A 16,666-nucleotide genomic window follows, 5' to 3' on the forward strand; every position below is an offset into this window, starting at 1 on the left:
CTGAAAAGCAGCTGTGAACCTGTTCGGGCTGGGCTTCTGCCCTCAGGAGGCAAAGTATATTTCAGAACCTTGCCTTCTGTTGCTCCTCTGGACCAGGCATGCCCAGTAAAGCAGAAATGACCACAAGTACAGTGCAGTGGTGTGGACATCAAAGGACCACACGGGGGTTTTCATTCTGCAATACACCTCCTTTCTCTTCTCCAGTGCGAAGCCTCTAGTATGGAAGAGGTCTTTAGTGAGACAAAAAGGTTGAGACTTTGAGCTAATAACTTATCAAAATGAGACAATGATCACAGCGGCTGGCAACCTTAGTAAGAGACAGGTTTGTTAGTCCTGTGGATGCCCCACCCTAAACTTACACAGGCAAAACAGAACCACAAACGAAAATACCCAGAAGGACCAACCTGGTCATACAAATGAGCAAAATCAGAGAGAGCAATATATACACAGCAAGGCCTGGGGGGTGCTTAGGGAGCTGAATACAGCACATGGTCCTGCCTAAAGGGGCAGACGTGACCCAGCTCGGAGCTGTTGTTGCCATGTGGGAACACAGGCTCTGTGCTGAGAAATCATTCCACCTTCTGCTTTTTATGCCAAATCTTATTTTTAAGCATTACCTACTACATCAACTTTTTAAAAACAGAGTGGGTCAATAAAACATGCCTTGTTGAGGGGAAATACTTCCCCTCTTGATGATTCTTCATGAGAAGAGACGTCTTTGGGAATAATACCTGGCCTCTCCCACTCATCACTCATTTCCGACCCCCCACTCCCTCACCCCCACCCCCCACCCCGGAGGGAAAAAGTAAGTTACCTGATGGGTTTAGAGGAAGATGCTGGGTGTCCATAACCCAGCACCTTCCTCTCCTGTTCTTTTGGGAGCTACTAACCCACAGCGTTCCTCCCTGATGAAGGGCAGCCTGCCTGGGTCTAGCATGGCTGAGTCTTCAACTCCGGGCCTCCTACCGCTGTAAACCGTCTTCTCCAACATCCACTTTCTCAGTAAGGTGGTACATTACCTCCACCAGCTTCTCCTCGGTCTTAACTTCTCAGTTGGTTCACCAGCTTAGGCAGAGAAGAGAAACCCTATTTATTGGGTCAACTCTAAGAGTCAGCTCTGGTCCCAGGTTATAGGTTTGTTCTCTCTAACTACCAACCAAATTTCTGGATGCAGGATTGGGGCCTGCCATACCCCACAGCGGCCAGGGCAGGATCGATGGCTTAGAAAGTTGAGAGTCTTCTGGTGATCCTCCAGGATGGCACTGGGAGAAATGGGGCAGAGAAGATGGATGGAACAGATTGTGTGAAGTAAGAGAAAAGGGAGGGGAGATCCAGAAAGAGGGCCGCCCAGATACACGGCAGGGGAGAACAGTATATAGACTATAAGGTGACTCGGCAGGAAAACACAAGAATGTTTTACACCATCTTCCAATCATCGTTTGTGTTCAGGATCACTTAATAGTAAGGTTATTTGCTTCCAGGTAATGGTCTGTGCTTATGCACCCTTCCAAGGGGGTAACATGGAAATAATATCTCCCATTCCTCTTTCATAAGCTTGAAAGGATCAAATGGGTCATCTTTGGAGAATCTGAACATAAGACTTTGTTATCTGTATCATAAACAATATAATTCAAGATGCCAAGAAGAGTCAAACTTATCTATTCTGAAACTCACTTTCCAAAACCCCAGAGAACTAACATCAGATACTCTTTTCTTGAGTGTGATTTAACAGCCATTGTGACCAAGAGAAATTAATACATAGAAAAAAAAGTTAAATAGCCAAGTAAACCATTTGGGGGTTCATTCATTGAAAGCTTAATAAGCATTTACTATATGCCTGTCACTGGTCTGAGAACTCGGTGTGCAAAATTGAGTATGTACTCGGGGAGCCCCTGGGTGGCTCAGTTAAGCGTCCAACTTCAGCTCAAGTCATGATCTCATGGTCTGTGAGTTTGAGCCCCACGTCAGGCTCTGTGCTGGCAGCCTGGAGCCTGCTTCAGATTCTGTGTCTCCCTCTCTCTCTGCCCCTCCCCCACTCACACTCTACCTCTCTCTGTCTCTCAAAAATAAATAAATGTTAAAGTGTTTTTTTTTCAATTGAATATGTACTCTGACAAAGAGAGTTTATAGTGGTGGCAATTTCCGGCAATTCAATGTGCTGTGTTTTTGTTTTGTCTTATTTTAACTGAAAGTACATTTTAAAAGAATGTTTGGGAATTACAGCTCCACAATAAAATATGTTTTGTTTCACTTCCTTTAGCTGTTACTTTATGACAGCACTGACCTTCTGACCAGAAGCAAAATTCTGGCCTTTCTAAATATCCCATATTGGCTGGGCTTAATGGGTTTTCAAAATAAATGGATTGGATTTCTCAACCTGTCAAAATACAGAGCACGAGGGCTCTTTTGAACTTGAGAGGCCTGCTCTGAGCAGAGATTCAGAGTCCACTGTCTGAGCGGAGGGCTGAGAGCTAGTTTATCGGCAACCTGTTATTTTTGATGGAAGCAGAGGTGACCAGGACAAAGAAATGAGCTCAGGGAGGTGAGACTAACTTAAACATGATGTCACCTGGGGCAATCAAGGCATCTGCTGCTGTCTAACCCTCTCTCAGAAGGGAACTTGAGAGGATTTTAACCCAGGCCTAAACCTAAGCCCCTCCTGACAGATCCTACAGGACCGTGCCTGGGAGGGGTCCGGGGTGAAGCAGGCAGCACCAGGCAGATGCTCCCTGGCATACACGGCGGATGAAAAAGTGCGGGGTTAGCGATGAAATCATGGGCTGCGTTACCATTGATAACAGCTCGGACGTTAGACCAGCTTGGATTTGTACCCCAGATCTAATAGTTTCTGGCTGTGGACTTGAACAAGGCCTCAGCTTCCCCATCTGTGAAATGGGGCTGATGACAGTACCAACTTCACAGAACTGTCGAGACAGACAAAACAATCGGTAGAATAATTCCTCCAGTAAGTGAAAGCCCAAACTAGCGGCTCCTGAAAATCAGTCTGCTTCCTTCGTGGTTGTATCCAGGATCTCTCTGAGGTCAAGAGAGGCTCCTTGTATATTAAGAAATGCCAGAACTGGGGCAAATGGAAATTGTGATGTTTTAATGGTTGACTTCTGCCAGTACATTTTTGTGACTTTATGCCAAATCTCATTTAGAGGTGATGTATACAGTGGACTTTGAGGCCTTTTGTGACTGCAAGGCCACTGCAAAATGACCCCCTCCCACTGCAAAATGACCCTACACCCAAGGCCCTGTTCTCTCTCTGTATATGAAAGGGTTGTGGTAGTGTTTAAAGCTTGGATCTTCATATCGTCCCCCTATTGCCTTACGCTGTGTAACTTTTAAGTACCTGATCCCAAAGGGAAAAAGAGGAAGAGAAGATCCCTGAGGCCAATTTACCATGTGAAGGGACAGCCACGCCCTCCCCCAAAGTTTCCGCTGCAGGAAGTATTTTTATTTCATAATTAACAAAGGCAAAGAGAAACCTTTCCAGAGTATGTTTTTCCCTCAAAGTCACAGGACTGAAACCTCCCTGCCACCCAGGCATTGCTCCGAATGAATGATAGGAGCCATTTATTCTGTGAGCACACACTGCCCTTGCCGGAACAGACTCCATAGAACTCTTCGGTGCCTTTCTCCGAGGGTGGCAGGGGGTGGGGTGGGGGGTTCTTGTCAAGGTTGGCCAAGAGCACCTTGTATGACTCAGCACAGACCCAGAGTCTTCATAAAGATGGGTCAGGGTGGTGGGCAAGAACAAGAAAGAACGGGAGAGAGAGAGGAGGCAGAACTACTAATTCCACCTGGCCACAACCCACAGCTCACCCAAGACCCTTGCAGAGTGGGATCGTGGGGCATGTATCAGAAGAGGGCATGGGGAGAATCCAGCAAGCGCTATGCCGTGTAGGAGTACAGGAACCCACCGGGATAATCCCACATTTCCATTTTGCTGGCTCCAGATCCTAAGCAGATCATTAAATGGACATCAAGAGCTATCCCTGGTGTTGGGAATTACAAGACAGAAGAGTTTCTCAGCCAGGATGTGAAATTGTGGAACAAATGCCCACAGACAAAGGGAAGCGCATATCAGTACCAGGCCAGGAAACAATCTGGGAGCTACAATGGCATAAACCAGAGGAGGTTGATGTCGCCAGTTTATCTGCTTCTGTCTAACAGTTCCTACGAATTGTGAGCCAGGGAGCAATGTTGGTAGACTACTGAACCAGAAAGGGGTAGTCCTTGGCGTGTCTAAGTTTTTCTTCTTTTTCTTCTTTATTATCACCGTCACCTTGACCTTCCCCACCAACATTGTTAACACTATAACTGATCATTTTTATCATCATTCCTCACCCATGCACAGTCTCTCACAATGTACAGAGAATTTCTGCATCCTCTATGATATTGTGATCGTACAGTAACTCTCTGAAGCAGACAAGGCAATTATCAGCATCCCCGTTTTCCCACTGTGTAAACCAAGGCTTGGAGAAGGTAAATCGCTGGCCCTAAGGCATACTCAAGTTCAGGTCTCTTGTAACTACTATTCATTTACAACACTATAACTTCACTCTGAGAATGGTACTAAAATAGTTAATTGATGATGCTTGAGTACTGACTCGTCAGGACAGAGACTCGTCATACACAATGGATGGATCTTGGAGACATTCCAGCCACTGCTCTAAATACCACAACATTGTATCTTTTGGTCCAGCCTTCTCTGCCATTTCACCTTAAGTTCTGTCCCCAAATAAGATGGAAAGATGAGGCATTTAGAGATGAGATGGTGGGGTTATTAAAATAAAGAGAAAGCAAACGAATAAAAAATAAAGAGAAAGCTTTCGATCTTCTCTTCCTTGACCATCTTGAGCCAACGGAGTGGGGGAAGTAGGTGGGGGAAGGGCATGGCTAATAAATGGGTTTGTGGGCTTCAGAACTGGAGGTTTGAGTTCAGGCCAAGTCTTTAGGGTGTCCTGTGGGAATCACATGGCTTTAGATAGAAGAAAAAGGCAGGAATCAGGAGTCAGGTAGGAATAGGACTGGAGTGGGAGCCAGTTGGGAATCAAGTGAGAAGCCTATTTTCCCACTGGGAAATAGAAGGGTCTGCTGTTTGCTTCTCCTGGCCTGCTTGATCCAGGGATGCGGGGAGACAAAAGGTAGCCAGTGTTTTCATCAAAGCTAAAGGAAAAGTACACAATCTGAACTCGAAAATTAATAGACAATAAATCAGATTTTCACTTTCTCAGAAGCCATGTTTCTGAGCCATTTTCCATTCAAAAATGTTATTCGCTCTATTTTTATACTTAGTTTTACCAATTCTTCTTACATACTGTTCTTTGTTTTTTTTTTTTTTAATTTTTTTTTTCAACGTTTATTTATTTTTGGGACAGAGAGAGACAGAGCATGAACGGGGGAGGGGCAGAGAGAGAGGGAGACACAGAATCGGAAACAGGCTCCAGGTTCTGAGCCATCAGCCCAGAGCCCGACGCGGGGCTCGAACTCACGGACCGCGAGATCTTGACCTGGCTGAAGTCGGACGCTCAACCGACTGCGCCACCCAGGCGCCCCCATACTGTTCTTTGAAAGGGATCTTTTTATTTCAGAAATAATCTACAATGGCCGTTAGAAAAAAAGTAATATAGATAAAGGCAAATAGAGGAAAAGAAAATGAAAATCACCCCTGATTTCTCTATCCAGTAGTAACATGGCTGAAAGCGCTGATTCACACACTTCCAGATGGTGTCCCGTGGAAAAAACTATCATTGTCATGATGATGATTTACACGTATTTATTTACTTTATTCCTAATGTTTTCTCTGCCTATTGTTCTTGAAGTTTAGGGACGCTATCTTTGTTTGACAACATAGACAATACCAGGAATCTGAAAATATTTTATTGCATGGGTATCTTGTTGATATCATAAAATCAGAGGCAGAATATATTTATTAGAAATATCCAAGCACAGGACTCAGAAACAAATCGCTTGTGCCTGAACAGCATCCTGTGTTTTCAAAGTGGCCATGTAAAACACAAAGCCCAGGGGAGTCATATATCACTACTACATAAACAATAATAACAATTCTTGATGTATATCTTCGTATTTTCTGCCTTGTTCTTGCAGAAAAGTTGGTAAAGGCTGATTAGACTGTTACACCTACTTTTTTTTTAGAAGATGAGAGATAGGAGAAAATATTACCGGGATGAAAGGTGGGAGGGGGGAAGCCCAAAGGAAAATCTGTTTTTTAAAAACCTGGGACTTGGCAACATGATACACACCTCTGAAGATTATAGCAAAGCAAAACAAATGTGTGAGTTATTTCCCGGATCAAAAGTTTCAATCATCTCTTGGGCTCACTTCTTAGGTGTTTGGATATCTGTAAATGATAAACAAGATGGCAAACAAATAAAAAAAAAAAATCCAGAATGTGAGGCTTTCAGGTGAAATGGTGTTTAACCATGTTTCTGGCTACAGCCTTCATCAAAAGAATTTCTATCAGCAGGGGGAGCGGAGCTTAACATTAAGATGAAGGTATGTTCCTTTTTTATGATTATAATCCTGCTGAATTGATATGAAGCAGAAATGTGTGCAGAGATATGTCACCAAACAAAGGATCTCAGTTCCTCTATTTAAATGGGGAGTCATCTATAAGAAATTATTCTGCAGGATTTTTGACAACATATATGATGTTATTACTTCTCATAGAATTTCTACACAAAAGGTTCTTGGTTAATTAAATTTTGTATGTGGTAGGATTGTAACAGTTTCAGAATCCACTGATTTGGACATTTTTTAAAAATTCAGGTTTTTGTTTGAATTCCAGTTAACATGCATGGCAAAGTTGGTTTCAGGTGTAGAATTTAGTGATTCACCACTTTCATCAACACCCAGGGCTCTGCCCAAGTGCCCTCCTTAACACCTATCAGCCATGGAGCCCATCCCCCAACCACCTCCCTCCATCAACCCTCAGTTTGTTCTCTATAGTTAAGTCTCTTATGGTTTGCTTTCCTCTCTCTCTCTTTTCCCCTTCTTCTATGTTCTTCTGGCTTTTTTTTTTTTTTAATTCCACATAGGAGTGAAATCATATGCTATTGGTCTTTCTCCGATTGATTTATTTCGCCTTGCAGAATACGCTCTAGCTCCATCCATGATTTGGAGTTTTTTTATATTTTAGTTTTTTTAATGTTTTTTATTTATTTTTGAGACAGAGACAGAGCATGAGCAGGGGAGGGGCAGAGAGAGAGGGAGACACAGAATCCGAAGCAGGCTCCACGCTCTGAGCTGTTAGCACAGAGCCCGACGCAGGGCTCAAACTCACAAACCATGAGATCATGACCTGAGCCGAAGTTGGACGCTTAACCGACTGAGCCACCCAGGCGCCCCTGGAGTTTTTTGATATTTTAATCACAGCATACATGAGTGTTATTGGGTTTTAAAAGTGCCACTGATCAACTCCTTAGTGTTCACTGAGATTTACTTGCCCAGATTCAACAAACCACTCTCTGAGCTAGAAAAGAAATCCTATTCTTACAGATCCCACATCTTCACTGAGGGGGAAAGCCTGATTCATATGAAAACATAAGGCCAGAAGAGCTCAATATTGAGTTGCTGTTGAGACAGTTTCGGAAAAGAAAAACAACAAGTTGTGAGCTAGAAAGCTGTATCTCAGCACTGGTTCTTATATGCTAAAAACAGTAAGAAGAGGAAGAGCAGTAAGAGAAGAAAAAAAAGCAAAAAACGGATGCTGTGTTCCATAAAGTCATCTCCCATGAAAACAGGAAATAGAAGAAAATCCAGGCAAAAGCTGATACAAGAGGGAGGTAATAGAATTGGCGAAAGTGGAAGGGAAGCTGGGAATGGAAGACACATTTCTAACGCCTACTTTTTCTTTATGTCTTAAAGCAAACATTTACGGAGCACCTGTTATGTGTCAGGCCCTGTACTGGGTGCTGGGGATAGAGGTGAATAAGACTGATGTGGTGGTGGCCCCCCTGGGATTTCAGTGATGGGGAGGGGCAATGGCAAGTAAACAACTAAACAAAGCGAATATAGCCCTTGTTAATTACTGCGAACGAAAGAAACAAAAATAGGAATAAGGAGTCGGGGGAAGAACATACCTCATGTAGAGTGGTCAGCCAAGGTCTTAACTGAAGAAGGCACTTTTACACTGAGATCGAAAGAAGGGCAGTAGCCACTAGAAATTCTGTTTCCGGCGTAGGGAACAGCATTGCAAAAACACCAGTCAGAATGAGTTTAGGGATTAGGAACTGTGAGAAGGCAGCCATGGCTCCAGCAAACTAGGCCTGGGGGGGTTGGGAGGGGGTGCGTGGGCGCTGAGATGAGGCTGAAAACCTTGGGGCGAGGAACTAGGATTGTGTTCTAAGAGCAGCCGGAAGCCAGTAGAGAATTTTAAGAAGCGGAGTCACTGAGTCTGGTTTGTTTTTGAAACATCACCTTGGCTCTGCCTCACACCATATACAATAATTAACTCAAAATGGGTCATAGACCTAAATGTAAGAGCTAAAATTATAAAACATTTAGAAGAAAACCTGAGAGTAAATCTTTCTGACGTTGGATTAGGCAATGGTTTCTTAGCTATGACACCCAAGCATAAGGAAGTAAAGTAAACAGATACATTGGAGTTCTCAGATATAAAAACTTCGATTTCAGAGCACACCATCATGAAAGTGAAAATGCGGCTCACAGAATGGAAGATAATATTTGCAGATCGTGTAAGTTAAAAAAAAAAAAAAACTCTTACAACTCAATATTGAAAGGACCAAAAATCCAATAAAAAAAACAACAACGGCAAAAGACATTTCTCTGAAGAAGATATACAGGTGGCCAATAAGCACATGAAAAGACGCTCTACATCACTAAGCACGAGGGAAATGCAAATCAAAATCACAGTGACATATCACTTCACACCCAGGAGGATGGCTATTTTAAAAACAAAACTAAAAACAAGAACAAGGATGGCAATAACAAAAGAGAAAGGAGAATAGTTGTTACCAGGGACTGAAAGGAGAAAGTAATGGGGTAGAGTTTCAGTTCGGGAAAATGAAAAAGTCTAGGGATGGGTCACAATGATGGTTGCACAACAGCGTGAATTGTACTTAATAAATAGTAACTTTTATGTATGTTATGCATATTTTACCACAATAAAGAAAAGTTAAAAGGGGAAGGGCAAAGGATTTGAATACACATTTTTCCAAAGAAGATATACACATGGCCCATAGATACGTGAAAAGACGCTCAACATCACTGGTCCGTAGGGAAATGCAAATCAAAACCACAGTGAGATACCAGTTTTACACCCACCAGGGCTGACTACATTCAAAAAAGCAGACAGTGACAAATGTTGACAAAAATGTGGAGAAATTGGCACCCCCGAATGTCGCTGGTCGGATTATAAAATGCTGCAACCTCTTTGGAAAACAGTTTGGCAGCCTCTCAAAAAATGTTAAACAGAGTTACCATGTGACTGAGTGATTCCAGCCCTAGGTACACACCCAAGAAAATTAGAAGCACAAGTAAACACAAAAATGTACACAAATGTTCCCAGGAGCATTTTGCATGATAGCCAAAGAGTAGAAACAACTCAAATATCCATCCACTGATGAATGGATAAGCAAAATGTGATAGATCCATTCAGTATAATGGTATTTTGCCATGAGAAGGAATAAAACACTGATACATGTGACAACACGGATGAACCTTGAAAATATGCTAAGAGGCCAGAAACAAAAGATTGTATATTGTTGGATCCCATTTATACCAAATGTCCGGAATAGGCAAATCCATAGAGACAAAAAGTAGATTAGTGGTTGTCAGGGAATAGAGAGAGACTGCTGATGGAGACAGAGTTTCTTTTCAGGATAATTAAAATGCTCTCAACCTGGATGGCGGTGATGGTTGCACAAAGTTTTGAGTATACTGAAACCCACTGAATTGTACACTTTAGATGGGTGAATTTTATGGTATGTGACTTATATCTCAATAAAGTTGCTATAAAAAACAAACAAACAACATCGGCCAAAAAGATCAACCTGGCTGCTTGATGGAGAAAACAGGAAGGATCCTTCAAGAAGTGATGTGGAACCAGGTGACCAGTTAAAAAGCTACTAGAGACATCAAGGCAAGAGGTGACAGTGAATCACCTGGGTGGGGAGTAAAGGAAAGGAGGAAGCACGGGTTTTGGTTTGGGTGAATGGGTCGTAGGGTGGGGCCATTTACCACCCATCCGAGAGAGATTTGGGTTTGGGTCCGAAAAGGAAAACCTGCACTAAATCATAATCCCAGTCCTATGAAGTAGGTACAGTTATCCCCATTCATAATTGAATAAATGAGGCTCAATGAAGCTCAAATAAATACCTTAGTAATCATTAGCGCTGTGACTCACATCAGCCTGACTCTGACACCCATGCTCTTTTTTTGTTTGTTTTTTGTTTTTCCATGGCAGTATTTATTTATTTATTTATTATTGTCAAGTTAGCTAACATACAGTGTAGTCTTGGCTTCAGGAGTGGATCCCCACGATTCATCACTTGCATACAACACCCAGTGCTCATCCCAACATGCGCCCTCCTCAATGCCCATCACCCATTTTTCCCACCCCCCCAACCCCCACCCCCATCAATCCTCTGTTTGTTCTGAGACTCAGTTTGAGTCTCTTATGGTTGGCCTCCCTCTCTGTTTGTGTCTCATTTTTCCTTCCCTTCCCCTATGCTCATATGTTAGGTTTCTCTAGTTCACTTAGCATAATACCCTCCAGTTCCATCCACGTTGTTGCACATGGCAAGATTTCACTCTTTTTCATCACTGAGTAGTATTCCATTGTGTGTATATATACCACATCTTTATCCATTCATCAGTTGTTGGACATTTGGGCTCTTTCCATAATTTGGCCATTATTGATAGCACTGCTATAAACATTGGGGTGCATGTACCCCTTTGAATCAGCTCTCCTGCATCCTTGGGATAAATTCCTAGTAGTACAATTGCTGGGTTGTACTATTTTTAATTTTTTGAGGAACCTCCACGCTGTTTTCCAGAGTGGCTGCAGCAGTTTGTATTTCCACCAACAGTGCAAGAGGGTTCCCCTTTCTCTCCATCCTCACCAACATCTGTTATTTCCTGAGTTGTTAATTTTAGCCACTCTGACTGATGTGAGGTCATATCTCAATGTGGTTTTGATTTGTATTTCCCTGATGATGAGCGATGTTGAGCATCTTTTCATGTGTCGGTTGGCCATCTGGATGTCTTCTTTGGAAAAATGTCTTTTCGTGTCTTCTGCCCATTTCTTCACTGGTTTATTTGTTTTTCAGACACCCATGATCTTTATTGCACATTATATGAGGAGAGATTTTTAAAAGATAAAAAAAAAAGGGAGAGAAAGAAATTGGGGGGGCACTGCTAGAAGGAGGTGAAGAGAGATGGGTCAGGCACCCTGTATGGAGCATTTTGCCACCTGGTTTTGACAAAAATATTTCTATTTATACTAATATTTATAGAAAATATTAGTATATGCTGTCACTAATAACCAGAGAACCTCAAAATGTCACCCTCAGCTCCCAGTCAGTAGTCGGAGGCTGTTAATTCTTCTCAATTTTGCTGACAGCCGTCTCCACGGACAGTGCTGCGGCTTCCTTGGGCCAGTGCCCCCTCACCTCTTGCAGGAGGTATTGCAACACCCTCCCAACCTTTGTCCTGTGGTCCCCCTGCCCCAGAAATGGGTGCTGGAGTGTGTGCAGACACACGCACACACACCCCTCCCTCCTCATCCCTTCTCCATTGCTGGGGGGCTCTTTCTAAAATGCAAACCTGTCCATTTCATCACATGCCTTAAAACCCTTCAGGGAATCCTGGTGGTGCTCAGGATCAAGTTCAAGCACCTCAACCCGACTTACAAGGCCCTTCACTATCTTGACTCCATGTACCTCTTCAGCCTTTCCTCACTCTCCCCCCTTACCCACGCCTGGCATCACACACCCTTACCCCAGGGCCAGCCACACTGAACTATTTTCAGTCCCTTAATGTACCATGCTCTTGCTGACCTCAAGCCTTAGCACGTGTCGTTCTGGCTGGAATAGCCATCTGTGACAGTCGCATAGCTAACTCCTACACATCCTTTGGTCTTCCGTTGCCCTCCACGTCAGGGCTAGGTGCCCTTTGGACATTTCTCGTGGCCCTCTGCACAGCCCCCGTGGGCACAGTGGAATTAAGGGGTGGCCAGCTGAGCCACCAGATGGAGAAGCAGTCTGCAAGAGAGAATAAAGATCATAGGAAATGTAACGCAACCAGAAAAATCCTCTCTCCCAGAACCCTCCCAGAAGGACTTACCAGAATATTCTTTCCAACCACACAGTGCTATTAGGCCCACCCTGTACAAATGAAATGAAAGGCAGATCGATAAATAGATAGATAGGTAGCCGGATAGAAGGATAGATAGACAAACATTTCACATTTATTCATCTTTGGTCAACATCTTGTTGTTTCAGTCTAGCGGAGCCCTCAGATACAGGACCCGGGTTGGACTTCCAGGTCTTCTATTGCCAGCTGAAGGACCTACCCCATAGGTGTGTTGGGAGGACGATCAGAAGAAATCAAAAGAGGGAAATTATCTGGCATATTACCCCTCCCAGATGGTGCTCAGTAAACACTAGTGATATTTATTGGCTCACTGGTTCATCAGTATTCTTTAAAACCTTAGTCCTATTCCCAGAGTATGAGGCTGTGCCTCAGCGTCATGCCAGCCGCACGCGTGACAGTGTATCTTTTGGTTTTCCATAATCACTCCCTCCCAGCTTCCTTCCTCATCCACACCTGCACCCCTCTCAATTTTAAGCTTTGCTTGGCCCAGGCGGCAGGCTCTCAGGATGACAAACCCACATCGCCACCTGGAGGACAGCATGAGAATCTGGGGAAGAATACCATTTCATGGCGCCAGATAAACTAACTCCGCTGTTCCATGCTGGTGCTAACGAGGCCAAGTTCACAGGTTCATCCCCAAAGGGGCCAATTAGCTTTACACGGAGAGACACTTCAGAGCACAGCCCCAGTCTCTAACCCTGGCCCCTGGTTCACAGGCGTGTTGGTTAGAAAGTGGATTCATCAGGCCAATCCCATTTTCCATAATTTCTTTAAAAAAAAAAAAAAAATCCATCTGTAAGGCCGTGTGGAGACAAGACAAACAAGATCTGCTCTCTACTTTTAAGGAATCTTCACCTGCAGGAGTGTTCCCCCAAATGATTCCCGAGATATCAGCGGGAGTTATGAGAATAGAGGCTTCGCTGTGCTAAATCAGTTTTGGAAACACTGATCTAATCCAAGTCAGGCAGGTTCTCTCATGGAAGGGTTTCCTAGAGCCTTTAACATGCTAATAGGCACTGTTAATTTTCCAATAAGGAAATGTGTGTGCAGTGTTTCCCAGATTTGGATGGCCATAAGACTTACCCCCAGCCCCCCAGTCTGTAAAAAAGAAAAGAAAAGAAAAGAAAAAGAATAGTAATGAGTCTGCTGGCCCTGGGTATGGCTGCTTCCACTGGAACATCTATTTTAAGAAGCAACTCATCCATGGGGAAAAGTTCACAGTCTATTGCTAGGTTTAAAAACAAAGCAGACTAAAGAACAGTATCCCATTTTGAAAAGACAGAACAAAGATGTCCATACACTTGAGAGGAAAAAAACTGAAAAGACATAAACCAAAATGTTAACCCTGGTGATCTTTATGCTGGAGTGCCCATTGTTTTTCTGTGTTCTTTACATGTTTTTCAAGTTTTTTTTTGTATTGAATATGCATGTGTATTTTATTTTTTTAAGTTTATTTATTTTTGAGAGAGAGAGAGCGAGCACGTGAGGGAAGGGCAGAGAGAGGGAGAGGAAGAGAGAGAATCCCAAGCAGGCTCTGTTGCTGACAGTGGGGCTTGAATCCACAAACCATGAGATCATGACCTGAGCAGAAATCAAGAGTCGGACGCTTAACTGACTGAGCCACCCAGGCACCCCACTTATAAATTTTAAAAGAAAAACAACAAAGCACATGTTCTAGGATAGTATACCATCTTTGTAAGACTATTATTATAGAATCCTAGCAAGAGCTAACATTTTCTGAAGGCTAAGTGCCTGGCATATGAATTATCTAGATTATCTTGTTTAAACTTCACATGAATCGTATGAGATGAGGTGCTATTTTTTGTCCCAATTTAAAAACGGAAAATTAAAGAAAGAAACAAACCCTGTGGAACCAGAATTTGAACCCATTATTTTCCTCTGCTGTCTTTCCTGCTCCCCCAAGATACACACACACACACACACACACACACACACACACACACACACACCATGAAAAAGAGAGATGATGCTTTTCCTCCGGGGAGAGGGACTCTTTGAAGGCAATGATGCTGTGTGCTGTCACTGTGCCACACGGCTACTAGCTGCCATTTATTAAATGCTCACTGGTGCCAAGAATTATTCTGAGTCCTTTGATATATATATAAACATGTAAACTGAATAGCAGCTGGGCTCTCCAGACTTTTAAGATCTGCCTTCTGCAGCATTGCTTGGGCCACCTCTCTCTTCTTTCTCTTTCACTGGCCACTAGAAGCCCTGACAACTACTGGGTGAGGCCATTCAGCCCTCTCCAGCCACTAGAGCCACGTTCGGCTCCAATTCTGCAGTTAACATGCTCCTTTAAACAGGCTTTCTACCCAGCTGCATGCTAGGACTCTTTCTCTCTCTCTGTCTCTGTCTCTCTTCTCTCTCTCTTTTCCCTCTCTGGGAAGAGGCCCAAAGGAAAATTCTATTTCCTCACTGGTATGAAGTATGCCTACCTTCCTTAAAAGGCAGAAGTGTCTATCATCAATTGGGGGCTAAAATACTCTCTTTTTTTGTCCATCACAGGTGCATTTGCAAAGTCGTTTCTTTCATTAATTCCATTTTACAGATGAGGAAATTGAGGGCAGGTAATTTGCCCAAGGTACCAGTGCAAGTACACGCTGGGCCACTATTTGAACCAGGGCCGTCCAGCTCCCCGTGTCACCAAGATTCAGAGGAAAACTGGCCCACTTTGAGCTGCCAGACACAGAAACCTCCCTGAAGATATGGCTCTTGCTCTATGGAAAATATGTCAGGCTGACTCAGTGTCTCTAGCGCAAGTGAAAACGAGCTGGTTAGAACAGACCGGTTTGAAGCAAGTGCACAATTCTTCACCTTCAGGTAAGAAATCTGGTCCTGCAAACCAGTTTTACGTGATTTAACTGCTTACCTCAAGGACAACAGTAGCCCTCTGATAGAAAACCCCTCCTTTTTCTCTGTTCCCCATCCCCACTCCTGTTGCCTTCTAACCCTTCTGCTCAATCAGGCCACCATCCACATTGGAAAATCACTCTGTTTTTTTTTTTTTTTTTTTTTTAATTATGGGAGATCTTTTCCTCTGTGAGACTTGGCTCTGGACAGAGATGATTACTAGATCCTTTCCCTCACTGGGTGGCATCTTTTAGCCCAGCCTGAGGTCCCAGTCTCCTGCAATGTTGAATAAACCAGTTCTTTTGTCTTTGGGTTGACTTCCAGGTGAGCTAGCAGCTGAATTTCCCCACCAGCTGGGCCTTAAAGGGCAAACAAGGCTCAGGGCAGAAGGCATCACGAAGCGATCTTGGACAACGTGCGTTCTTCATCACATCTGCAAAATGCCACTAGCACCTCTGACCAAACATTAATACCGCACGGCTTTGACATCTTGTGATATAGCTGGAGTTTGAGGAATGGGGCTAAGGGTTGATTGGGGTCCCCCAAAATAAATCTTTTCTACTGCCATGAAGCAGTTACAGTTGCACAACTGAAATACCAGCCCTTTGGAAAAGCTATCAAACCCACTCATGCAGTTGGGTAATATCATCATCCAGAGTACTTCCTAGATGCCTGGTGTTCGAAGCACTGTGCACAGCAAGTTGAGCAGACACAATCTATTATGCGAGACATTTCCAAGGCAGGATATATGTTTCTGATGCTGGAAGTGAAACTGGTTCAGACAGATGTCAAAGTACCCCTCATAGGATACTGCATATATGTATATATGTATATACGTATATATATGTATATATGTATATATGTATATATGCACTAACATTTATTGGGTCCCCTTCCATTTGCCAGGTCTGTGCTATACATCTCACATCATCTTCAGAGCAACCTTTGAAGGAGGGGCTATTGTTATCCCTGTTTTACAGATGAGGAAACACAGGCTCTTAGATATTAAGTAACCAGCCAAGAAGATACAGCTAGTAAATGATGGAGCAGAATTCAAATCCAAGCCCCCCTGACACCATGGTTCACACCCGTAATCACTGCACCCTACTTGTACAACTCATGTGGAGTGGCTCCAGCATGAATTTGGAGTTTGGGAGCTAGATAGCCCCAGAGTCACATTCTCGCTTTATTACTCAGTTGGACCGCGTAACCAACCTTTCTAAACGTTGGTCTCTCCATCTGCAAAAGGTAGGAACCTTAATGCTTAGCTTTCAGGGTTGTGAGTAAAGAAGTACTTTTGTAACCATATTGCATCCAAAGACCTGGTTCAGTCTCAGAACCGGAATCCCTTTGCACAGCAGGAACACAAAGCTCTTACAACAATAACTGCTGTTGTGTTTTGTTTCACTTACAAAGCCTCTAGCCC

General features: G+C 43.5%; 2 long non-coding RNA genes across 3 annotated transcripts; one reads left to right on the forward strand and one right to left on the reverse strand.

The window, feature by feature from the left end:
• Window positions 1-5,873: 5,873 nt before the first annotated feature.
• Window positions 5,874-8,487, reverse strand: LOC123601569. Its single transcript, XR_006714164.1, has 2 exons — window positions 8,112-8,487; window positions 5,874-6,370 (listed from the first exon to the last, which is right to left on the reverse strand). It is a non-coding gene; the product is annotated as an uncharacterized LOC123601569 (long non-coding RNA).
• On the forward strand, window positions 6,406-15,826 carry LOC123601567. Of its 2 annotated transcripts, none has more exons than XR_006714163.1 (3): window positions 6,406-6,525; window positions 14,939-15,210; window positions 15,565-15,826. It is a non-coding gene; the product is annotated as an uncharacterized LOC123601567 (long non-coding RNA). The 2 variants fall into 2 exon arrangements; XR_006714162.1 differs by having other exon boundaries at window positions 6,424-6,525; window positions 14,896-15,210.
• The last annotated feature ends 840 nt before the right edge of the window (window positions 15,827-16,666 follow it).

The sequence above is a fragment of the Leopardus geoffroyi genome, chromosome D1 (assembly GCF_018350155.1).
Source record: "Leopardus geoffroyi isolate Oge1 chromosome D1, O.geoffroyi_Oge1_pat1.0, whole genome shotgun sequence".
In the NCBI taxonomy this organism is placed as follows: domain Eukaryota; kingdom Metazoa; phylum Chordata; class Mammalia; order Carnivora; family Felidae; genus Leopardus; species Leopardus geoffroyi.